This window comes from Bombus flavifrons, chromosome 10 (assembly GCF_040668555.2).
Source record: "Bombus flavifrons isolate JBK064 chromosome 10, iyBomFlav1_principal, whole genome shotgun sequence".
NCBI classification, from domain to species: Eukaryota; Metazoa; Arthropoda; class Insecta; order Hymenoptera; family Apidae; genus Bombus; species Bombus flavifrons.
In genome coordinates this window covers 11199230-11225543 of record NC_138451.1, presented here as the reverse complement: position 1 = coordinate 11225543, position 26314 = coordinate 11199230, and the positions used below count along the sequence as shown (strand labels likewise).

Below are 26314 nucleotides of genomic sequence, written 5' to 3'. Positions count from 1 at the left end.
TTTACGCTGTTACTGACACGTTCAATTTTACTGCGGTCACTTCAGCTTCGAGCAACTATTTGCCTCGGTGGACTAGCTCGCAGACCAATTTGCTCTGCCGTGATTGTAATTAATACGATGGAACGTATCACGCGAAGTAACCAGCCCGTAATAATCTCAACTTGTCTGATACTTTTGACTTGTTGCACTCGCCATCTCGAGCGAATACCTTTTCCGTGCTTGTACTCGCTGATGAATTTCCGTTTCCAAGTACCGTGTTTGGCTCACCTTTGAAAGCCATCGATTTATCGTCGGATCACCCGTCGGATTCGTCCGACAACGAAGCGAGATAAAGCTGCACTATGTATGTCACGCCATTACCTCGATATATCCAATGCTTTCCATACTAAGCAGCTATTCTGCAATGTCGTAAAATTTTAACGATAATGTCGCGACGGTTTCCACTCGTCGATATATGCGTACACAATACGCATCTGTTCGTTTTTATTAAGTCGGTGACCCACGTTATTCGCGTTAAAAATTATACGATGATAATTATTCGCATGGATTTTAAAGGGAGGTGAAAGGCGTTTGATGTTTTACGTATTCCGTTTCGTACATCGATATTGTCTATGCGTTTCTGTACGATAGAAACAACAACTGGACTCGAAAGCTAGTCTCGGAAAGATACCCGCGTTCTATAAAGTTGACGAGTCACGGTATTCGGATTAAAAATTGTGCAACGATAATTATTCGCATACGTTTTAAAAGAAGGCGGTGAAAGGTGCGGATGTGTGCGTATTTCATTTTGTACGTCGATATGATTCGCGTGTTTCTGTACGATGCAAACAACGAGCAAACTCGAAAGCTTACCTTAAAAAGATATTGCGCTAACTTCTATATATGTTTTCGTTTCTCTGTCAGTCTCCTATTCAGAATAACGTTGACCTGGATTTACATTTTTCCACAGAGCGCACTCAGCTAAAAATGTTTGCATGTATACGACAGCTCATAGAGAAGTTGCGTTTACTTAATGGATCCCAAGGCGATATATGTGAATATCTTTTATTGTCGCTGCGTACCAGAAACTTCGATCGTGCGAACTGCAAACGAAGCATGTCTCCGCATTAGATATCGAGCCAGATGAACGAAATAACCAGAGCCGGCGTGCTTCTTTTATCGATTCATAAGATACATGCGTATGTAACTGCGATATTCGGATGAACTTATAACGGAAATGGCCATCGCTATATTTTCGTCGAACGATTTATGTGCCGCCTTAAGAATGACACGTATACGATAACAGTGACAGAACAATTTCTCATCTTGACCGTGGCAAGGCAAGATGCAAAGAGCTGTCTAAATTCTCATCATTCCTCGACCTATATTTCTCCATTTTTGCAGTTTCGTACGAGCAAAGTTCTCTCCAGCGATAGTTTCGACGCTGCGGTGCACTTGTTTGCGAAGAAATCGAAGAAGCTCCAAATAGCGATGAAGCGATCGTATCAAGATACGACGAACGAAAAGAGAGAAAAACGAATCTAACGGAAAATGGAGCAGTAACCAAGCGACAGAGGGTAAGACGCGATAACTTAAGTACAATTAAAGAATTCGACGACTAGAAAGGGAAATCTTACCATTCTGACATATCGCAAAAGCGTAGAAAAGACTTTAAGAGATTAATCGATCAAGATCGATTAGAATCGATAAGAAAAAGATCCAAAATATAGAAAAATAATCATTCCATTCCCATGCATAGTTCTGCTAGGTGTCTTTTAATTCCCATTATTTTCTAAATGTTTCCTTTTCATACATAGCACAACCTTCAACGAGAACTGCAGACTTAAAGAACTTACCTGAATTTTGAATCGTCTGAATCCAAGTTTCAACGAAATTCTACTATCAGACACACATAGATAGAAAAAAGTTCAAAACTGATACACTACATATGAATTGAATTAACTTTTGTATTAGCAATATTTTACCACACTGATAATAGTCGTCTATTCTGTGAAATTGTACGTATATTACATTTATTCATCGCCCTCATTAAATATGAATCCATTTCATAAAATTACCATGTCTTTCTATTTCATAAACATTCTTTCATCCGCCACTGTATATACACAGTGTATATAACGAAATCAGTATGCCAATGGGTTAGAGAATTCGATGAGAAGCAAAAAAAAAGAGGCATCTCACAGTAAGAAAGAGTAGGAAATTAATCGAACAGGCACGCGAGAGATCCAAGGAGTACAGGAAGCATATATTAAGGTGAAGGAGAATATAGAAGTGCAGGAATACCGGGTGACACTCGCGTATAAAGCAAAAGAAGGGGTGGTAAATAAGGGATAAGGAAAGAGTGAGGCACGCGAGGGGTGAAAGGAGAAAGAAGGAAAACAAGAAGGAGGAAAGAAGGGAAAGGCAATAGGTATAGAACATAGAGATAGAAACGTGTGGTACGCGTACGCCCCGCCCTCTTCTCGACTCGACTCGTCGCCCTCCTTCTCCCTTTTCCTCTCGAACCCCTGGCGATAGGGTTCCGTTGGTCCTGCACCCTCTTCGACCCTCTGTCGGTGTAGTTTTCTCTGTCTCTCGTCTTTTCTCTCCTCTTTGCGCTCGTTCCCTAGCTTACCTCATACCATTTTCGATGGATCGATGGTAATTCGGGTAACCCTCCGCGGCGTGGCGCCACCGTCGCCGCCACAGCAACTCAGCCGCTCAGTCGGAACTCGGGTTCACTCAGTCTACGACCGTTTGCCACGAGACTTCGATCACATCGGTCTTTCCTCGTCTCTCTCTTCCTCTCCTCCCTTCTTTTTCCCGCTTGGAGGACAGAAAGCAACTACCACCACCACCGCCACTCGACGCCGTCGACGCCGACGCCGCCGCCGCCACTATCGCCACCACCACCGCCACTGTCACCGCCACCGACGACCGGAGAGACGCACGTAGTCTAAACGTGAGACTCGTACGGACGTTGTCGTCGTCCTCGCCGGTTGCCTCTTCGTACACTCTGTTTTTCGAGCCAGCCCTCCGGTTGTACATCGACTTCGTCCACCGTCGATCATCGTCTCCGATCAACAACAAAAAAGGTCAGTCACATTAATATCCCATTTTATCCGATGTAATTCACGCATCGTTGTATACACCGGTGATCACCGTAACTCTCACTTTTCCGTTATTTAATACGCGGTCTCTGTATGCTACGTAGTCTCTCGCTCCTCCCTTGTTGTCGTCGTCGTTTTTCTACACGTTGCGTAGAAAGACGTGTTATTTATACGGTCTCCTTGTCCTTGTTGATACAACAATACGCGCGAGGTTGTTTGGCGTTATCGGAAATATGGCCATGTTTGTTCTTCTTTATCGTGTTAGACGATCGAGCTGCGATATCTGTAAGAATTTCGACTGACGAAACCTGGTGGAAGAAATCCGCGGGAGGAATCGAAATATTTTGAACACGAAGCCGCGTCGAGTCGAGTTGCAGCTAAGTTCACGATGCATCGCGCGTACCCAAGTACGTTGTCGTCTCTCGTCGGCGTATTTTCCTCTCTGTTTTCGTCTATCTGCCTCTGTTTTTCGTGGCCGCGAGAGGCACCAGTTCCGGTGCCACAGCTCGATAAAACGCAAGGGTTAGGCCGCTGCAGGTCTCCTCCATCGATCTTGAACGCTAAGTCGCCGACGCTCGTGGCTTTCCACCTTCTCTGGTGGCCGTGTGCACGGTGCACCCGTCGTCAAAGTCTCCGCGCGATTTCCCCGCGGAAACCTCCGCTACGTCGTTATCGCTCCCTTCGTCGCACGTACCCCGCACCGTACTGCCTTTAACCTCTGCCGTGTATTTCGCTTCGACGAATTTCGCGTTGCTAACGAACCATGGGAAATTCCGCACGCGCATTTCCGATCCGTAAACAAACTTCTAAATGAAATTGAACGTAAACAATTCGAGCAGTAACATTTTTTTTCTCCCCTGTTCTCCCCGGCCGATATGCGGAAAGATACGCTCCGTTGGAATATTTGCGTACGAATTTTACCGTGATGTTTTCGCAAGCGAAACGGTGGAAATTGCATTCCGGGCAACCGGAATGTTATGTTAACGTAGCGTTATCATTCTCCGTATTGGGTAAACCGGGGTTCCATTAGGGAAATGTAGCTTCGGAGGGTCTTAAATTGAGTGGCAGTTAAAAGGGAACCATTTCTGTGATGTATGCGGCTTGATGGTACGTTGAAGGTGTATCGAGAGCGCATCGTTCGTTGCTCCGAAACGAGCGTGTTCTCGAAGATAATCCATTTGGATCGATGTCTAATTCAGCAACCATCTGCCTTCGATATTTACGTCCCTTTCAGTAGCGCGAATGAACTTTCGCTATTCTTGTTAGCTTTGAGAAATAGAAAGGCAAATGAATGGGCGAAAAGATGCCAAGAGAAAAGTATTTCTACCATTGAAAACAGATTTATTTGACAAGGACGATTAAATTCTTCGGAATTAAGGTAGTAAAAAAAAAAAACGTTCAGTACCAAGTTACTATTAATGTAATGTATTTGTACTCGTGCACAAGTATAAATGTTAAACTTTCATGCTGCCCGCCACCGCAAGGAAACGGCGAAGCAAGATCGGAGATCTTTTGTTCCTTTTTCTATATTTATACAAATGGGAGCATAAATGGACGCATAAGTGGAATGGTACGAGCAAAAAGTCTTCAAAACTAATTATTCGAGTTGCTTCGTTTATTCGTTTCGTCGTAGGATATTAAGCGGCATTGCGATTATCTCGTACCGCGTGAAATTCCTAAGAAAATATAATCTTCCGAAGGTACAGCAATCGAGGGAGGTTTCCAGCGTCTCCACCAAAGTTTTCAATATGTAGATTCGAATTTACCAAGTTCAAGTGATATTTAAGGCTCGAAACTTGCCGTGCGAATTATTCGCAAATCCATTTGTTGGTTGGCGATCGTCGAACCCTCTCCCTCGTAACGTAACGTGAATTCGAAATTTCTTTAGCAGACATTTCTCAACTTCAAGAAGTTAGCTTACCTCGAAAATTAATTTCCTTTTGTCAAGCGGTGTTATTACCAACTTTACTTTATACTTGTTAGTCGGTCGGAAGGTTCGATTCGTCGTTGTCACAACCATTTGCCAACTCTGTGTCTGCCTACCCAATCTCTGCAGGTTCTCCAACCATTTAACTTGATAAATGTACGTTGCACGGCCTCGTAATTAATGACAGAGGTGATACGCTGCTGTCTGATTATGCGAATAGGCTTAACTCCGGTGCAATGAATCACAGACGTCTGTCGGTGGTGTGTCTGTTACCCCTGACGATCGTCGAACATATTCCAAAGCGTCAATGGTTGACTTGTTCTTAGCCGGCTGACCGTGGATTCATGAATCACGAGACGTCAGCTCCCGGACGAAGTGGTATATACTATCCTCGTGGTAGAAAATTCTCTCAAAAATCTCTCGCCAGTTGCTCAAAGATTCCGGATTTACACAGATTCACGCGAGAAAATGATTTCTTATCTCCGGACGTTATTTATCCCGACTCACGCGAAAAAATAATTTCTCACAATTTGAAGAGTAAGAATAATTCGATATTGGAAAAAGGTCGAACGTATAACGAAACGTTCGCTTCTCGTCAATTTCTCAGTTTCATTACACAAGTACACGATTAATATTCAATTCTCAGAGAACAAACGACGTACTTCTATGAATTCATTCTTTGCAAGAAGATGACACAAATAATGATAACTTGTGAGATAAGAAGGAACAGTTTTTGTCACGTCGTGTCTTTTCCTTTTTTATTCTTATTTATTTATAGACGCGAGAAACTTTAAACGAATAAAAAGAAAGAGGACATACAGAGTAACCTATAAATAAGACAGTGAGATAGGTCGGATAAAAATCTAAAACAAGATAGGAGCTTGTATGTGTTGAAATAAATGAGGCAATTGATGAAAAAAGATCAGCGGCTGCAGTGAGCATCGATCAGTGTGGCTTCTGAACCACTCGTCCTTCAAATAAATTGCAAATTATTCTCCGATTATTACCAGATGCTTGAAGCGCATAATTATTTCATTTATTTTATTTATTACGACACGATAGCTTGTTTAGATCGCGCAAGTATAGTTTGTCGAGGAAGAAAATACCCGAGAACGAGGAGTTAGATTTTCCCTCTATCAGGCAGGGATTTTTCCGTTCTTTTGACTGTGAAATTTAAGTTCACACGCGTCGGAGCTCTTTCTCACGGTCCTAAGAAAATTCTGTCTGTTCGCATAGAGTGGCCTCTTTCCGCATTCCTACGGCACGTAGCATCGAAATTGAGACGTCCTTCCTGGGGAGTAACGTCTCCTCGGCGTTCTGCCCGACCGCATTACCATTTTTCGGCAATCGAACCGAATCGATAGCTCGCTACTCTGGCGCCGTTGCTCCGCCGTCGAGGCGTCGTTAAATCGACCCCGATTCGACCCTATAAATCGCGTGTAAACTGACTTTCTTTCTATTTCACCGTTTCGTTCGAATGCTATCTTACCGGTCGTAATTTACATTTTGCGTCAAGGAGATGCTGATTTCAGATAGTCCAGTCTGAAACTTATTACGTTATCCGGAGTGCTTTGGGATTTCAACGAATATCCGACCGGAATCTGGGTGTTGATCAGAAATAATGTCGCGATTAGCTCTCTCGATAGTGACTCGAACGTTTACGATTTATGTGTATCTTATCTGTATCGTCGAGAATATTGCTCGAGTTCTTTCAATATCTGAGGATTTCACTCTTTCAACGTGGATTAAAATCTCGGGGTGCTGCAATAAGTATATTTGAAAAGTAAAAAAGGAAGTCGATTCGTGTGGATTTTGCATATAATTATTTACCTATTGGTTAATACGTACTCTTCATGTGGTAGATATTAAAATAGGAAATACATAATGATATATGTATCCTCGGTACAATTATCAATTTTAACAATTCATAAATTTGCCAATAGCCTCAGCGAAAGAGTTAAAGAACGTTGGGCAATTTTCCCATTTACTTTTGAAATACTTCCATCCAGTTCTATACGAACGTATGTATGAAACCTCGTGTTCTCTTCGTCTTTATCGATTCAATTGTATCTTTCTAACGTTAACGAATATTTCAAGCTTAAGGAAAATATGAAAAAACGGTTATTGTTATGCTGGACATTTTCTTCAAATATTTCAAACCTGTTTCGTTTGTTAAAATAGGAGCAAGATTGAATTCCAAAAACTCGAGAATCGCAGTGGGGTTTGCGTGAAATACGGTGACCCAATAATAGATACGGACAGTCGATCGCTTTAGTATTCGGAATATCGTTCGAAATAGAAAGGCACTGTCATATTTTCTACAACGAATGATTATCCGATAGTCAAATTGCTTTGTCGATGGGATGATTCTTTAAACGACGCGATGTCCTCTTAACCCGGTCACCGGGTAGCGTAATGGACGACCCACCCACTTTCTTGGCTGACCAAACACCGACCGATACTACTAATCCCTGCGCCGAAAAATCTAACCTGATCGACCGATAATCGAATATCGGATTGTACTGAATCATGTTCGGCGAAACGCTGAAATGTTGAAAATGTACGAAGGGAATAACGTAAAATAAATCAACGAACGTTCGAACAATGAAGTACGGGAAGCTCGTTAAGCGGAACAATTCGTTTCTATTCGAAGCATAAAAACGATTATAATAACGTACCGAGGGTTGGAAAGGCGATAGCGCATACAAAGATAAATTACAGGCCATTGGCTCGAATTATACTGTTTATCCACTCGCTAAAAGTGAACCCTCGAAACGGTGTGTTTCTGCTGAAAGAAGTACTAACCTCGTTACCATTAAGCAAATTTAGCAGTGATATTTTTTTCTAAGTGAGGGCGATTTCGAGGGTGTAGAGGGATGGAGACAGACCGGTGAATGAGAGAAAGTGGCGATCTGAAGGACGAGTTGTCGAGTAAGGCTAAAGAGGGGGCGACAGTTCCCTCTTAACGAATTGGAAAGCGTACATACCTAATGCCAGAGAGCTTTCGTGGAAACTAATTTCGAGCAGTCTGGACTTACGGGCCCATGAGTTCGTAAGTAATTTTGGAAAGGCTTTGAGAGGTCGCGATGATAATTCGACCGGCGTCAGACTTAGGCGAACTAAGGGTAGGTCGTGGTGCGCCGGCCTGGAGCGTTAGATGAAAGAAAAAGGGCGGAACCGAGCTGGAAACAAACGGAGGCTCCAAACGTATATTACAAGATTCGTAACTTACCTCGACATCGATCGAATTCGATTGCAGTGGCGAATGTTTTGAACTTGAACGAATCGAAATCCTTTAATGATCAGACGAAAAGAATGAGACGTATGGATAAGCTCATTTAACACAACATGAACAAACACATTGTGATTTTCTCTGTGTTGATATATTTTTATTAACTCATTCGCCATTTATTAGAATTACGACGATTATTGCAGTAACTGTGTAGCAAAAATTAGAAGAAAATCGTTTTATTAATTATTTAATCCTTAAAGTCTAGTGGATTTTATTTATAGTTATTTCATATTTGTTGGTCGATGTATAAAAATCTTGGTGTAGTAGATTTTAGAATAGATTTTCGAAAAAAAAAAAAAAAAAAATACAAAGTATAGAGGTATATAAAATTGCTAAAACGAACTTCTCGTTATGATATTTGGAGCGTGTAACAAATATCTGTATTTACACATATCTTTAGACGTGTTCATAAAAATCTGAATTTGCAGAAAAATCCATTGTTTTAACAATTTCTATTTTCTGACGTGCTCATGCGCTATATCGCTTTATTTGTTCATCAAATACTATTCCGTAAATCTCTGCTCATACCATTCTTTTGACCTTTTGATCGCGAAATACAATGAACAAATAGCTTAATCCATTTAATCAAACCACTTCGATTATGTTGTAACGTGTTTGCGTATTTTAAGTCGATCTTTATCCTCCGAGCTTCAATTCCTATTTTAAGCCACCTTTTGTTCGTTACTCTGTATACATGGTATTATAATCACCTTGTTTTTCAACGGTTCAGTATCAATTACGTCACTTTGTTGTTAAACGCTTGATTGTATTGTTTACTCTGTAGTTTTTCGAAGACCTTTAAAGTATAACATCTTATTAGGAAACTATTACCTTTTACCTTATACACAGAACTTTGTAGTTAGAATTAGGATTTCGATAGGTACATCTATTTAATCGAATGAACAGGATAAGAAAGAAGACCGAGAACGTTTAACCGAATTCTCGTTAGTTCGTCCATTGTGGGAAACTCTAGAGCTGCTGTCAGATGTTGAGATATGGGCGTAAGGTCCTACAATCAGGACAGTCTTTCAGACGATTCGAAATAAGTCTCGAGAAATAGGCAGATACAAAGAAAAAAAGACAAGGATTTTACTGCTATTGTTGAATTGTTGAATCGTTGAATAAATATTAGCTGTTGTAGTTTCAAGTTGTTTGTTTTCGAAGAATACAGAATTTCATCGTCGAGCTAATAGATTGATCGAAAGATTCCAGCCAAGTAGATTCCTCGCTTTCTATTCCAAAAACGATATCCGAAAGGATTTTAACTAAACAATGTTACAAAATAAACAGTTGTTACCTAATTATATAACATTACTTCAAACTTTTTTAAATATTATAATATAAAGCGAAAAACCTATCACATGCACGTCACTGTATTTTATGTAAATCCGCAATCTACTAATTTTCACGAAAACTAGGAACAAAACCGCGGTGTCGTAGAAACCCGTAACCAGCGTACCCCTTCTGCACGAAATGTATTTTGGCAAGGAATAGAATTAAATTTTTACTCGGCATTCGTACACTTGGGATTGCCTGGAGCACAATAGTTCCGGCGGAATGCAAACAGAGGAACCAGTGCATCCGGTCGTCGATTTTAAGGTACAAACTCCACACACCGTTTTTCTCATGCAGTTTCAGCATTCGTTGCCGGCTGTTATCCTTGGCATCGTGCTCCTTTTGTTCCTCGCGTATGTCTCTTTCGGCCTTTCCTCGTTCTATATCTCGCCTCCCTTTTGAAATGACAACGCACCGAGAGACGGCATCCGTCGTCCTAATTCCTGCTTTTTCTTCTTTTTTCTTTCGCCAAACTGTGCGCTTCTGCATCACGTAGACGAAACGTTACGCGCGTTCCGTCATTCTATAGATAATTTCGCAGAAGATGCATAACGCGTGTCCCGTCATTCTAGATAATTTCGTTGTGCGGTCGCGATTGCACAGACACGATGAATCGTTTTCGAGCCAAGCCCCTTGATTATCGATCGTCCACGGCATATCGTCAACGATTATCAGTTTCGAATATAGCCTGTGCTATCCGTTGCCTCGTATATCGGCTATCGCCTCGTGTACACCGCCGTCAGCTCGATTATGCTTATATCTCGATAACGCGATTGGTCCCACGCGAAAGATTAAACCCCTTGTCGCCGTGTAATTCACGGAAAGTTTCGCGTACAATTTCACCGAATTCGGCTGTGTATCACCACCTCGTAATCGTCCCCGATCGGAACGATAAAATTTCTCTTCCCCAAAATGATAAGGTACGCTCCAATAAATATCAGAACACTCGCTGGCCTCGTATCGAGCGCGATAATCGATGCAGATTATTAGAGAAATTATCGTAATTTTGTACTGGCGCAAGATTACGACTTGAGAATTGAGAACGGGGGATTGTGAAAATTATTTGCAAGAATTTTGAAGGAAATTGATAAACTACTGTCGCAACAGTACCGTGGTGTAAATGTCACCGGTAGAATTTGAAATGAATTACATAATTCACAGTTGAAATCTGTGTTAAAAACGTAGCTAATTCTGTTTTTCAATCGCGAAATTTCGAATAGAATAATAGAATAATAATAGAATTATCGTTTAAAGAGACAAGCTCTTTATCTGTAAATACTTTTACTGCTAAATTACGGATAGGAGGTTAATAGAAAGTTTCTCGAAATTAATAGAATTTGTTACGTTAATGCAAGCACTGATATATAAGTATTTAAAGTTGGTGGGAAAATAATGGTTTCGTGGATGTAGAAACGAATTAATGGAATGTTCAGATTATTGACAAGCCTCTTTAAGAACGACATGGTACACGTTTGATATCGTACCTATCGTAAAATATCTAGTTTATCCTTTGATTTACTTTCTCGGTCTCTTTTTCTTTTTATATCAATCTAGATGATACGGTCAGAGTATATTTTATGAAGGGCTTCGAGCTTAAAAATAAAAGGCAGATTCGGGATGGCTGGAAGAGGCAGCCGGCGATCGATCTGTCCATATTTGTCTATTTGCTTTTAATCTCGTAAAGGAGCAAAGGTCGAACTCCGTCCGTAAGCCTATTAATCTTTAGAAATTAGGTCATCGTTGTTGTCCGATATTAACCGGCCAATCTTTTTGCTTCGTAGATGGAATATCTTGATGTTATTCCAATGGAAGGTATATCGATTTTGTGTCATATTCTCATATTTTAGTTACCAGTAGGTAAGCTTTATCGTGGAAAAAAAAGGCGATATTCCACGTGGGTTCTTAAGCACGTATTGTATTTGCCTTTAAATAATTCCCTCTGGGACACACGTGTGAAGGTGTAGGACGTTGCTTAATGATAAACACCTGACAAGCTACACGCTAATCGTCAATCGTGTAATGTCTTGTAGACACAAGCATTGTGAAAATCTTCAGGAAAGTGAGAACGTTTCGTTCCCGTTGTAAGTATTAAAGTGGTTGAAAAACTCCTGAAAAATAATTTCCTCTCTTTTTCTCCGTGTCTACGTATCGTCCATTTAATTCTACGATCTTTTCCTGTCTATTTCTCAACCGATTAATATCTCTTACAAAAGATTATTGGCTGTTTAGAGTGTACGAAGTGAAAACTAAATTTGCAAAATAGTTTTTCGTTTTCCCTGCTGACCTCCTTTAAACTGTACTACCTTTGAAATATACGCGCGATTTATCAAAGAAAAAGATAATATCACATTGACAGATAGTGCACGGAATATTTTCACCAACATACTATTTCGTGCAGCGAGGAAAGGTTTTCTTCTCTGGAAAGTCGCTCAATTATTTATCCCCTTTTGCCGGTATGGTTTGTCGGTCAGATATCCAGGAGAAAATACAATTCTAAAATTCGAACGAGCGTATCCGATAAGGCGTGCGAAATCTCGGGAGGAAACAACGGAGAAGTTCGGGCAGGATTCCAAGATGCATTTCGACTGGTCGAAACTCGGGTATATTCACGTGTCTACGCGGCAAACCCCGTGGTCGATACAATTCTCGGGAGCAACGCTAGTGGAAAGCTACAAATGCCTTCATAATGTACTTCGGTTGTCCTACAGACCACCGAGATACTACTTCGAGTCCATCGGTGACGGTGCAAGGACGCCATTTGTCAAGAAAAGCCGTGACCTTTCGCGATATCGCTCGCCGATTGACCGTGTTCTTTCGCCCTTTTCTTCTTTCCCCAGTTCTACGAACCGTGTCTCCCTTTGTCGACCATTTTTAACAATCGCGTCTCGTTTAATCACCGCCCCAAAGTATTCAGACACCTGCTCACTTCTGACGCGATGTAATTTAAGTAGAAAAATACGATCGAATCGAACTGGGATGGTTTTATTCTTCGTAATTAGTACAGCTATTTATAATACATTTATGGCAATTAACTATATGGTATGGTGATGGTAGACTGGTGCGTATTAAACGTCTATAACATCATTCGTTAAATTCTGTCCTATGTCAATCATCAATCGCATCAAAGAAGAAGAAATTTGTTATAAATTACGTATATTCGATGTTGGGAAGATTTCTGATACAAAATATTAAAACATTATAGTGTCATGATAAATAATCGGAATATTCTTATGTGATGTATTTGTATGAGCTTAGAATCGCAAATGGAAGTCTCTCTTGTAATTCGTAAAAATAGTTTTTAGAAATTCTTCTATCGTTATTTTACACGAACGCAAAATTATGGCCGTCTAATTGTTCCTTTCATTATTTAAACCATTCGTCGTATTTTATATCACATCAGAAGATGCCCTAATCCTCATGGACAGGAATGTACGTAGTATCACGAACGGTAAATAATAAAACGTTTCACTGTTACGTCTGTTAATAATTAATTTAAATTTGAAGTCTGCTGATAAACATAAATTAGTAATTAATAGCTAATTTGTAGCCTTTCGTAGAATTCGCGTAATGTTGCTACAATTCCAAAGTATCTAGACGTTTATGAGCGATATAATCGCCGGAAGATTTGCGTATGGTACGGTAAAATAAAATAAAAATTCGTAATGGTAACAGTTTCGAAGATTAGTCCCATTCCTTGACCCGGTTAAATTTAGCCCGGTGTCTGTTTTTAACGGCTGTAAAAGGGATGCTGCCAGCACGACTGGAAAGATAGACTTTCGACAGAAATAACTGCTTAAACGAACGGATATAATTCACTCGACCTATATCGCTAATTCGGTAAATGTAATCTAGGTCGATCGAAAACGGCAACAAGATACCCGCAGAGGAGACGAAAACGTTAAGGCAATAGCTCCACTGGAAATATCGCTGAATAGCGATATTCAGTCGTTGGGAAGTGGTTTCGCGTCTCTACATTGGCGAAACAATGTAACCGTATGAATTATGATTTAACATTCGCTGTTTCAATAACGGAAACAGCTAGCAAAATATTTCGGTTGACCTAGATCGAGAAGTGATGTCCGTTATATGCGATGAACGTTATTAACGTGCGTCTGTTATAATTGATAACGTTCGAAATCGTGTTAATTTATTTTTCGCGAGAACCTCTTGCTAAGCTAAAAAATACGCCGTGTTTCGTTTAACGTTGGCGCATAAATGTTGGGCAAAGAGATGAAATTCAGAATGTTCCAATTACGAGAAGCAACGAATCGGACGCTTTAATAAATACACCTCCCCCCCTTCCCTAAAAATTAGGAGGGATCAACGAGCATAATAATAATAATTTATCGCACGATACACATTGGGGGATGCTGTCAGCCAGTTATCATCAATGTCATGCTAAATCTTCGGCTGCCGACCTACATTATAAATCAAGGATTAACATCGACCGCGATTCAAAATCCTATTACACGAGTAATTTATGTCTCATTCAGAGGGCGTGTGCGGGAATGAGAAAAAGAAAAACTTTCGTGCCGCATGGCGGTGAGCCATTTGACTTCGTAATTTCTGCGGCCGGAAGCTACAGCCCCGCTAGATGGAACATTTCGGTAATAAGTCGACGAGGGGAGGTTTTATCCTTTTTGCAATAGTCCGGCGTGCGTTGAATTTCCCGTGAAACCGTAAACTAAAATTTTACAATGGTGCGTGGCCGTCATGCTAAAGTAATTAAATTACCCGTACTTTCTATATCCATTATGGCGGCGTAATGAGAGTAACAAAATTATATTACATTACCAACTTTAATATAATATATTGCGCCGGGCATTTACATGCATTAACCGTATTGATACGTTACGTATCATTAAATTACCGTGGTTATTGTTTCCGAATATTCAACAGCCCTTGTCCTCTTCAAAATGCAAATGTTCTTAGAATGGAAGATCCGCGGTGTTAACCACGAGAATCGTTCCTTCTTAAGTTTTATCCCTCCGTGTAGTTCCTGACCGATATATTACGCGAATGTTGAGCCACTTTAAAACTTTCCTTACCGCGACTCGAATAAATCATGATGCCGTACCTCGTATGGGTAACGGTGCGTGATGTACGGCTAGAAGATCCGTCCGAGACATCTTTGAGGTTGCAAATGGCGTTATTTTTCACCAGACCTTCTGCCTTTCTTTTTTTTTTTTTGTCGTTGCAGGCGTTGTAGCTAGATCTGACCATACATATTCTAGTTGGCGGCTATTTTTCTTGGAACCCGAGCCCACCAGTATGTTTAAGTTCAGACGTTTATTTTACGATAAATTATTATACCGCGTCGTTGTAAAGCCTGCGCGTACCAGGCAACTGATACGGTTAATATCGCAAGCTTTCCAGTTTAATGGTATTATTCTGTACTATCCAACTATAGTCAAACAAAAAAATTCTATCCGAAGAAACTTATTTTCGCACGTAGAATAACCCGCTACCTATCGTCTATCGTTGTCCAATCGAGAATTAATTAAATACACGTATATTCGATGAATTTGCAAGCTGGATTTTCCTCGAAAATGAGGCCTCTAACGCGTTCCCGCTATTCTCGATTTTCCACATATTGCGAGTCATAGAATCTGCCTGACTTCGCACGTAACAGAATTTAGAATGAACGGTGCATGTTGTACGGCGAGATGCTAGTCTTGCAACGCCCGTCCTGTTCTCTGTTGAATCGTAAATACGGAGACGAACTTGTGTCTCGAAGTAGGAAATATACGCAGGTGTCTGTGCAGATGTAGCGTGTGCATCCGCGTGAGTTTCGGAGTCGAAGCTCATTCGCAGAACGACAAATTACCAGTTGGATTAATCCGCCGGATGCCTAGTTGCACATACTTAAGATGCATACTACCGGTGCATATAGATAGCTGCATATGTAGGAGGATGGATTGTCTTCGTTGCACAATGAATTTGCGCGCTGTCTGATGAAATCCTTATCTGTTTTCCTTCCTACGACGCACAGACGTCTCCGTATCCTTCCAATTAGAAAAATAGACGATACATATTTAGTAGTTTGTTTGTTTCTACTGTACTCTCATTGTTGGTTCTATTCTCGTACTATAGTCATTTTGCGCGTGTTAAATTTTTGCAGTGTATATTTCGATATTAATCATCGTCGAGCGGAGACTGGATTATCGTTGTTACGAAAGTTGAATATTTTATATTGCGTAACGATGAAACGAAGAGTCGAATAAGGTTGACATTTATCTGAATGCGATAAATTTGCATTTTGCGGAAAATAAAATCCTTTATGCGTTAGCTTGTTGAATAATGAAACGAATAACTCTACGTGTATGTAAAATTATTCAGGATTTATTAACGGCTAGAGGTGCTATTGAATAGCGTTTATCAAACATACAGCTAGCTAAACAGGTTCTATGTTTTGCCAATTGATTCGTCACGAAAGGAGAGATTATGCGTCGAAGCCAACTACGAACCAACATCGAAACCAAGTATATCTCACGTACGGCCGGACTGTAGGATCGTAGTTGTATTTTTTACACTTTGCAGGAAATTCACGTTGAAAAATCACGTGTACGGTTAAAAGACACGGGAAAGTGGTTGCAAGAAATATGGCCATGTTCGTGCAAGGATTAAATTGTAGCCTTAGCGGGATACAGAGTCATTACAGTATCTCACGAGCATAGGAAACTAAATCTAGACGTCACGAGTCGTTGGTAGCAAAGCAGAAAGCAGCTGACTGTGTTACGCCTTGTCCCACTGTGCTTGACCCAGAACAAAATACGTCTTTCCACCGACTTGGACTAGGTTGTCGTTGCATAATATACTCGAACTCGCGGTCACCCTTTGAGAACCTCTTGGACGTGAAGCTGGCTACTTCCAAAGCGCTCATTCTCACATCCTTTACCATTACATTTTTCTTTATCCTTTCTCACGTTCATCCTCTCTTTCAATTTTCCTTATTTTCTCTTCTAGTTTAGTTTCCTCGATCCTCCTCTATCTCTGTCGTCTCTGCGTGCTTCGTTTCCAGTCTCTCGTAACACCATCTCTATTCAACCATCTAAAATATTTCCTCTGCTCTCTCGTCCTTTTCCACGGCAGCGCACGCTCGCGTTTTCCGACTGTCTGTATCTTCGTCCCGCGCCTGCTCCAGCTTTGTCTTGGTAGTTTGAGTGGCGGTAACGTGCCGCCTCCTCGTATCAAAATATGGTATCGAACGATGCCGTATCTTCCTCGATGATTCACTAGCGTCGCGCGACCATATACCGCATAGCGATTTACTACGCTCACCGGAATTATTCTGTTCGCGTAGGATGGTACGCAAATATAGCGATCTATGAAATTGATCAAACGTCTTCCCAATATTGTCGTTGCATATAAATTGAACGGTAAATCGTAGTCGAAAATAATCGTATCTTCGGTTGTCTTTTATTTTTTGATAGAGTTCTCTTAAATTGCTGTGCTATATTCACAGAACATTGTACCTTTTTCGCAATGTCACCGCGCGAAGAAGCAGATTTCAATAATCTCTTTCCATTTCTCGTAATTACAAATAATTACGCGTCTTTAGTCTTCCTTCGGAACGTTCCAAATTTATTTCAATATGCTTCGAACACGAGCTACCAAATACGAGAATATATGGTGTAACGAGAGGAAACAGTTATTAATTTGAATATTGGAAATATTTGACCAATTGCACGAACTGCGCTGTGTGCAGGATAGAAAACGTACAGTTTAGAAAATTAAGCTCAGAGATTGAATTTTACGGTCTGATTACACCTTGGCCTCCCTTCGTGCGACGATTATTCACGACTGTTCAACTTGTTTGTTGCTTCCTCGTGTTTGTTGCCACCGCAATATTTCTCTTTCAGTCCGATTTGATATATTATATAGCATCGGACGTTTCTGAAATTACTAACCAGACTTTGCTCGGCGATCCTCGAAGAAGCACGAACGTTTTATTCTTTCCCCTCTTTTACGTGTCGAAAAATTTGGTTAATTAAATTTGGAATATAAATAAAGCAGTGGTTTTTACAGCGGTTCTTTTAGACAAAATAGCTTCGGGGCTATACAACTGCGGTGAGATATTTTTAATTACACGCGGAACCTACTGAATCGAATAGAGTAAGAATCCGTTGCGGATCTCCCTCGGGTTTGGAGGATGAAATCCGATCTTTTCTCTTAAAAGGCAAATTATTCTTCGTGAAAATATTATTCGCTTCCCATTGGGAATTTTCACATTTTCGATTGAAAGCCGCTATCATTGCCTATTATTACAGAAGAATAAAAAAGTATGAGAAAGTGGGCCAATTATTTCGCGTCAAGTAGCCGGTAGCGAGCGAGCCGGTTTCTTTCTCTTAGACTTCGATTAAGAATCTTCCTCGGGGAGTTTGAACGAAAACGACCATGGACTCTATCTATATTGTTCTTATTCCCAACTAATAAACTTTGCTTCTGATGAGCTCATCAACCGTCGAATATTGTTACTACACGGAGCCTATTTTTTGCCAATATCTTGCGCGATAGTCGCCTCGATCGTTGTAGATTGCCGCGGAATTGCTCTTCCTGTATTAGAGTCTTTATCGATCGCAGCATCTCCTCTTTAGCGGGGAACTCTCGTTTTTCCTTTCAAATTTTTCTTTCTGCCAGTTTTGAGAAACAAATTTTTCAGCTTTCATTTCTGTTCTTTTTAGTAATTTACAGCATTTGATTCAAAAGCACAGAGCACTTACACAGACTTACAAATTTGTACAATTGTTTCGTAAATAATTACAGAATAAAAGTACAGATTTTTTCGGATGATATTTATGCGACAGTTAGCTTCACTTTCCAATTTTTCTTTTTTTCTTTTAAGAAAGATCTTGCGAAGTAAAGGAGCTATTCATTGTATATGAAACTTCTATTCTTGGAACATCAGTTGGTGGCTGTCAGTCTCGGCAGGGGCTGGCATGTTTGAAATAAAATATTCTTTTGAAGCTGCAGTCTATTATCTGAAATGTAGCGCAGGATTTCTGGAAAACTTTAATGATCGTACAAATGTCAGCAATGTGAAAAAGAGAAAGATTTTTTTAAAGAAATGTCTTTAGAAACCTCTAACAAGCCTGTAAAAAGTGATAAAATTACGATACAAAGGATATTCGTTCAAAATATGAAGAAGATTGAATGTGTAGTCCTGAAAATTTCATGACAGCAAAGTCAGAAAACAGTTTCATGAAATACGCAAGGGAATTTTTAAGATAACATTTCCCTCTGCGAGCTTCATCACTATAACATCGTCAGCAGTTTGAATTTTGATAAGCCGCGTTAACATCATTCTACGCATCTAACGTTTTAAGAAAATTAAAGAAGAGAACTCGATTTTTCAACCCAATTTTTGCAAGAGAAGGAAGAAAGTTTCTCATTGAGATTTAATTGAAGAGATATTCCAAAGGTATCGTGGGTCCTTCGACTTTTGATTTTATCCGACCCAATACTTGCAATTATCCGTGTACCATTCGCCTAGCATTCCAAAGAGGCAGAGAGAGAGTTCAAAGCGGATCACGTGTCGTTACGATCAATCAATACGGAGCGAATTCCTGAATTTCGATGCACGATTTATGGAACAAATGGGAAATCTTTCACAGCGACAGGATCGAATCAAAGAAAATGGAAATTTCTTCGATCACGCGTGTCGGATCCGTTGCTCGATATTTACCTACCAATTTTCTACTCTTTGAAACGGTTACAATCCACAGAGGAAGCTTTACACGTTCAAAGTATTTCCTCTGCGTCGTATTTGTCGTATCCTTTCAAGCGGTCAGAGCGTCGATCAGACGAAGAGATTGTCTTAAAAAATACGTATTTAGTACAGTAATCTGACGAAAAGCTAGGGAAAATCCGACATACTCGTATGTTTATTATTCTCGACCTGTGCTGTTCTACCATTGTTTTTACCCTAAGCACGGTTTTTTATTGGATTGCCAGGGGTAACGTGTTTCCTAAATATATCCAAATTGAAACGAGCGGCACGCCAGCGTTCAAGGCACACCGGCTCGCCATTTCCAGAATTGTATTCTCCACGGGATTTCATCACGTTTCTCTTTTATACGCACCGATTTACCGACGAAATTGGCCCGACAACGATTCCTAACTCTCTTTTATTACGTTAAAATTGTGAAACTGTTAAATCTCTGGAAATGTTGCCCTAAACAAAAATATCTGCCGTGGTCGGGACAATTCGAACGACAGGGGCTATTTTCACCAACATTGTCGAATCTCTAAAGCGATGAATAATAATCAGTTTGTGGAAGTTTATGTATTTATCGGGAATTTAAAGACACAGAAACATAACGAACACACGACAAATGCAAAGAAATATAAAATATGCAAAGTATGATGCTCTTTGTAACATTTGATGGATGAACCAATCTTCTGTTTGCTTTCTTTCTACTTCTTTAATTGTGTTCGTAAAAGCACGAGTTTGAACGAATTCGAATAACATTTACGACGATAAATATCCCTGAAATGTTCACGAAAGTATTGAAAATATCTATACATATACGCTAATAAATTCAAATAGAAAAGCAAGAGATTGGCAATATAAAATTGATTGACAGCACATTGAACTTAAATTTTGTAAAACTGTTCCTCCATGAAACACGAAAAATGTAACTTGCGAGGGTTTACGATCTCCATGTGAGGTTGCCTGATATAAAATAAAAAAAAGCTTTACTTGAAACGCACGTTGTATACCTGCAATAATCGAAAATATCTAAACACTTCCGGCGTGTAATTCCGAGGGCATTTTCACGAATATTGACGAGTCCTCAATCACGTTGAAAATTCGAGACGATGAATAATAGGTTCGTCGAGTAACGTTAAAGATGGGATGAATATCTATCCGGCAGGTTAACGATTGATCGCTTCCCTCTCGGATGAGACGATAAATTTTTGATTAAAACGCGAAACGCGCGGCCAAATAGCGTCCGCATGTACCATCTCGCAAGTTATTAGCCTCGCAACGATAAATGAGTACCCTTTAGATGATGCTCTCCTATTTTAATGGAATCTCGCAGCATTGATGAAGACTCTCTTCCGGCTAGAATCTGCCTGGGCGAAGGATCACGTAACTATTAGTTAAATGCATTTAGTGTCTATTAGTGGCGCGTTTCCGTGTCGTGCTATGGATGACTAACAATCTTTGACGGTGTTCACGCAAAAAGGGGCGATAGCCTGCGTCAAAAGGCGTGAAGCATCTCGTAAAAGCATGGAAAATTGCGTTATGAATGCACAGAGGGTTTTAATGGACATTTTGATGTCCAATTACCACGACCATTTCGCTTATAAATTAATTTCTCACGAAGCGCGCCAGCCTCTCGCGACTTCCTCTTCGCAGATGAATAGACACCTTTCGAGTTCCATTTGGTCCGGCCAGTTGGACTGGATTGAATTATTTAAGAACGGCTCTTGTAAGGAGATACTTCGCTACCAGATGCTCTTAAATGGACTGCCAGTGAGCTGGTTTTTATCGTGAAATTGAAATTGCACCGCGATCCGAAGATAACTGAATATTCGGAAAACGCCACTTTGCTTCATTTTCTTGCATTATTCCGACCACTTTCCACTCAATCCTGCTCCTCCCGCGTTTAACAGTTTTTTTAAGTTGGAATATAACACGATAGAATATGGTTGCAAGAATCGGCAGAATAAATAGCAAGCGGACTGAGTTGCTGCGTAAATTCTGTCCGCCCCTTCGTTTATATAAGCCAGCTATTAATCTTATAATAAATTGTGCTTTTAAAGCGTAGCGGGAAGAGAGGAATAACACGTTTTCGTTAGTTGCTACAGTAAAATAAAAAATTGTACGCGGATTTTCAGCTATGCGACTGTCTCGAATTGCTACATTATTTAAGGATTCACTGTACTTTCTTCCGCACATTCCAAGATATTCATTTCTATAAAACCTTTTGCTCTGTTCTGCAACGTCGTTTCGACTTTTTCCATGGAGGAAGTTGTGGTCAGATCGTACATAAGCAGAAGAGATGAGAACAGTTTGAGAATAGATCTTCCCACGTGACAACTTCGATACGACAAATAGAAGGTCGGAAAATTGTGTAAGGCAGAATTCTAGTAAGTGAAAAATTGGCCGGAGATTCGGCAGTCTCGTTGCTCTTCCCGCGAGACCATCCACCCTTTCTTCGCTTTTTTATGTTTGCTATTCCACTTCGTTCTTTCTTGTTAGCGTACACCCTCGAGCTTTCGAGAAGCTGAAAGACGCGAAAAACATAAAAAAGGATTAGAAGAATCAGCTGTTCTCTCTCCGTCTGACCAGTCTCCGAGCCGTACTACTTGTTCTGCCGAGCTAGTTATGCTACTTGTGCCCGTAACAAGTATATAAATATTTGGAGTAACAATATCATGAAATTTAATCGAATTTTCAAATTAATGGCAAATTAATATTAATTAATCAAGTTTCAATATGTTATTAATTTACAATTAAATAAAAATACATCAACGGACTCGTACGTTTGTACCAGTTTCAAATAACGTGGAAGAATCTTCTTTATCTGGCTCACAGTCTAAAAAATTAAAAAATTGTACAGCTTTTAAAATAACAAAATAATTTTGCAACCTGTGGTAATTACGACTGCCAATTTTGACTCGTAATATTCTATTTTATATAATTGTAACGATAATGAAGAATCGCAAAACTTTTTCTTCTAAGCTTGTTCTTTAATTTGCTTGAATGATCGTGTCAAAGAAAAGCAAGTGTTCGGATATTTTCTAGCAACATTATATTTTTTCTCAGTCCATTGGAGATTATTATAAAAATCGCAAAACTATTATTTCTTTTTCTGTATTATAGTACATATGTTAGGTCCATAAAGGATTTTATATTTCTGTCTGTTCGCCTTTTGGATAACCTGGTAAATGAATATGCAAGACGAGAATATAGTAAAATTGCACGAGCTAAAAGGTACGTTTAATTAAATTGTTTTGCTTGACCCTGCGAGATAACCCTTTGTACATATGAAATTTAACATCTTCTCTCATCATACGATATCATGGCTCGCGATAATTTAGTTTTTATCCAGCAAGTTTTAACCTGGTAAAAATTTCTACGCGTTCAGCGATTTACATCACATCGCGCTTATGCCAATTTATTAAATGTACGGTGGATTTAGCGATTTCATCCTTCTTACTCCTTAACACGTTCACAGCCACGCGAGTTTTATATGTTTCGCTCTGAGTGCCACAATATGTCGAAATATGCTGCACCGTAACGTCTAATTTTTGCAAAATATTATATTATATTTGGGTATTTTTTTCTGAAAATATCATATAAATCGTATTTATTTAAATCATTCGCATTGTTGGAAATCTGTTATGGGGAATGAAATTTATCTTATCTTAATTGCTCTGAAAAATTTGGTGACATGGGTCACTGACGATCGCCGTAGCACTCGACGTGTTAACGATTTTCTCGTCGTTTCGCGAGCTTTTATCTCGTTTTCTGGTAATTTCACGGCTGCTTCTTCATGTTCCACGCTACCTGCCCTATATTTCGGGGTTATACGCACGCTGCTCGCCCCCCGGAGAAACTTTTAATTAACAAAAATGGGAACGCTTAACGTCACTGGTTCGCTGATATTTGTTAAATGTTTTATGTGGCGGAAGAACACACGGAAACCCGTGAAATGGATGAAATTGGACGTCATTGGAGCTCGTTGGCACCGAATTCTGGTCGTGTCGTTTTTACGGCGAAGAGTGCGACTGCCTACTCGAGTTTCGCGTTTCTGACTCGCGACACCGACGTCGGTATGAGTGATTCGAAGCTTGGTCTCTACGTTTCATCGAATTTCTACGACTTTCCTGTACATATGCATTTTATCACGTTCCTTTTGTACATCGGAGCCCGATGGTTAAACGGCAACGACATATTTTCGATGGAAATAAAATGGTCTGAACATCCAGTTACACCTTTCCCGTGGAAACTGATATGCCAGGAATGCAGCTTCTGTTCTGTCTTTATTCGCGATATTGTTGACGTTTGACAATCGAATAAAAAGAAAATTGCATTAAATATTTTAGTTCTTGCTTTGTTTCGCGTTATCCACGTTTGAATTGATTAAATTGAATTGATAAAGAACTATGTCCTTTTTATATATTTGCAAAATAAATAAAAATTTTCTAGAGAGAAAATACACTTGGTGTCTATGTATCTAACATATATTTGTATAATAATATTATATAATTCATTATTATTATAATGGGACTTTTTGCCAGGAGATTTCCCGATTTATAATTTTTCATAGAAATATTATAAATTTATAACGGTGCATTTTTAAGCATCTCAACAATTTTCTGTAAAATACGTTGATAAAAGTTCTCTCGGTATATACGTACCACTCGTAATATATATATTTTCATATGACTTTCATTTTGCCTTTATTCGGTATAATTTTTGTACTTTGGTTATCGATAGTTTTAGAATAAACTTCAATTTCTTCAGTGATATTCATAAATATTTAAGTTTGTATGAATATTCGCATTAGTCTTCGTTTGAATTACGCGGAAGCGTAGATGCTGCTACGCATGCGCGCCGCGATTACGCGGGCCGCGTGTTTTGATTTGAGGAACATCGTGTCAGACGTCGAGTGATTCGTAATTCGCAAGCAACGGTAATAAATACAATTATTACTTAATAATAGCTAGATTCGTATTTTTTGATCTGCAATAAGTGTATAAATGAGTACGGTAGTATAATGTAATGTATTTGAAAGGTGCTATTCAATTTCTTTCGTGATATTTCGTGTTTAGATTTCTATATCTTTTATATTTCTATAACGATCAACTTTCCGGACTACGATTGATAATATCGAGAGAAGATCTCGAAGGCGGAAAGAAATGCGATGGTAAGAAAATCTTGGTTTAAAAGTTACTGTTATTCATTAGTGTAACGAGCTACGTTACGTTTCTCCAAATCGTTGAGAATATTTGATATTACGGTATGATATACTCAAAGCCTTGATATTACGGTCTTTTATGCATTTGGCGGTACTCGAGTGGTCATAACTTCGTAACCTATTTTGACCACTCCAAAGATTTGCAAGCGCACGTATACTTACGGTAATATACCGCAATTCCACGAGTGTCCATGTATGAAACTATGCTGGAAATAATTAAAATCGTTGGATTTCCTCGTGTATCGTCGGATTTAATTGTTTAGTAGCGAACAATAGTGTTTCGAAAGAACAAAAGCGTGTTAGTAAGAACAAAAGATACAGAATAGTAAAACACGGATTGCGAAAGACTGGAAATTAAGACACGCACTTGAATTCATTCGGAAATGGATATGCGCTATTAGCAACAATTAATGAATCGTTTTCCGTATCATTTTAATTTTTATATCCGTTCCTTATGCGTGTACATTCGTTCCGTATTTTACCTTATTAACATAATCTTTATTACAGTAGCGTACAAATACCGTGTCAATTTCCATTCAGACTGTAGGATTTCACTTTTCTTCGTTTGATCGATACACTATGACCGTTGATAATAGCGATCTCCGAATAGTTTTGAACAACGTGGTACAAATAATTAACCATAGCGCAAAGCGCGAGTAAATACGATGTGATTAGATCGATTGACTAATTGTTCTGTATTAATTATTAAAGAAAAGTGGAATTCTGATAGCTCGCAACAGCGGTAGTCGGCTCTCCATCAACCGCGAAGATTTTACTTATCAACGCAAGGATTAAGAAGGTCTTCTTGATGTGAAGGATGTCATTAGGATATTCACGACGTCTTCAAGATTAAAAAGGTCTTCAGAATGTTCTTCGTAAGCCACATTGCAACGCCTTTTCTCAACGACATATGTTCACATATTCCAACTATGTTTCTCGATCGTTATTCCTTCGAAGAGATCGAAAAATCGTGCGCCCTGTTCCTCGCGTTTTATCGCAACGCTCTTTTGTCTGGTGCACCCATTATCCTTCTTTCGTGTTCTGCTGCCCCTTCCGTTGACATCACCCTGTCGTCGTCCTCTCGCCCCGATGTCACTCGAACGTAGCAACTTCGTTATCTCCGGCTACGTCCGTCAACCCCGTCAAACGTTTCCGACGCTTTGTGCCGCGAGTTTCGCTCGCGTCAAGTTCGGCGTGATCGGCGACGCCGGCGTGGCGAGTCGACGTCGACGTCGACGATGCCGTCCTCGTAGTCTCGACGGCTTATCCGTTTAATTAACGAGACAATGCCGAGGTTGGTGGAGATTGCACGCGGCAGGTCCGCAGGGATTCAAAGCGGACAATATCGTTATTGTTTACCCTGCTGGTATCCACGTCAGTCCTTCGCTCGACGCAGTCATCGCGAGTCGAGCTGAGCACACCTGAAAAGTGCGGTAATCGAACTGCGAAATGCTTCGAATTTTTCGCAGCGCTCTGCGTAATCGATCGTCGCGCATTGCGCTACAAAATTTGAAGTATTAAAAAGTTTCGAGCACGTTACTGAATAGGGAACGGTGTGCATGTAGTGGCGAAATAATCCTCCGGATTGCCGGATACGCGATAATAATTAGACTGCAGATTTATACGTGTTTCTGGTAAATTTAATGGCGCGAAAATAATATATAAAAATAATAGTATCCAAGGTGGAATGTGCTCGTAATCATTTTTAATAGGATAAACAAATTACCATGTAGGT

At 39.8% G+C, this 26314-nt stretch overlaps 1 protein-coding gene across 1 annotated transcript in view; it reads left to right on the top strand.

Moving 5' to 3' along the window:
• Window positions 1-2689: 2689 nt before the first annotated feature.
• The window catches only part of cpx (synaptic transmission protein complexin), a 326410-nt gene continuing 302785 nt past the window's right edge, over window positions 2690-26314 (top strand). Inside the window, exon 1 of the mRNA XM_069121737.1 lies at window positions 2690-3074. The gene's annotated coding sequence lies outside the window, so the exon portion shown is untranslated. The remainder of the gene's footprint in view (window positions 3075-26314) is intronic.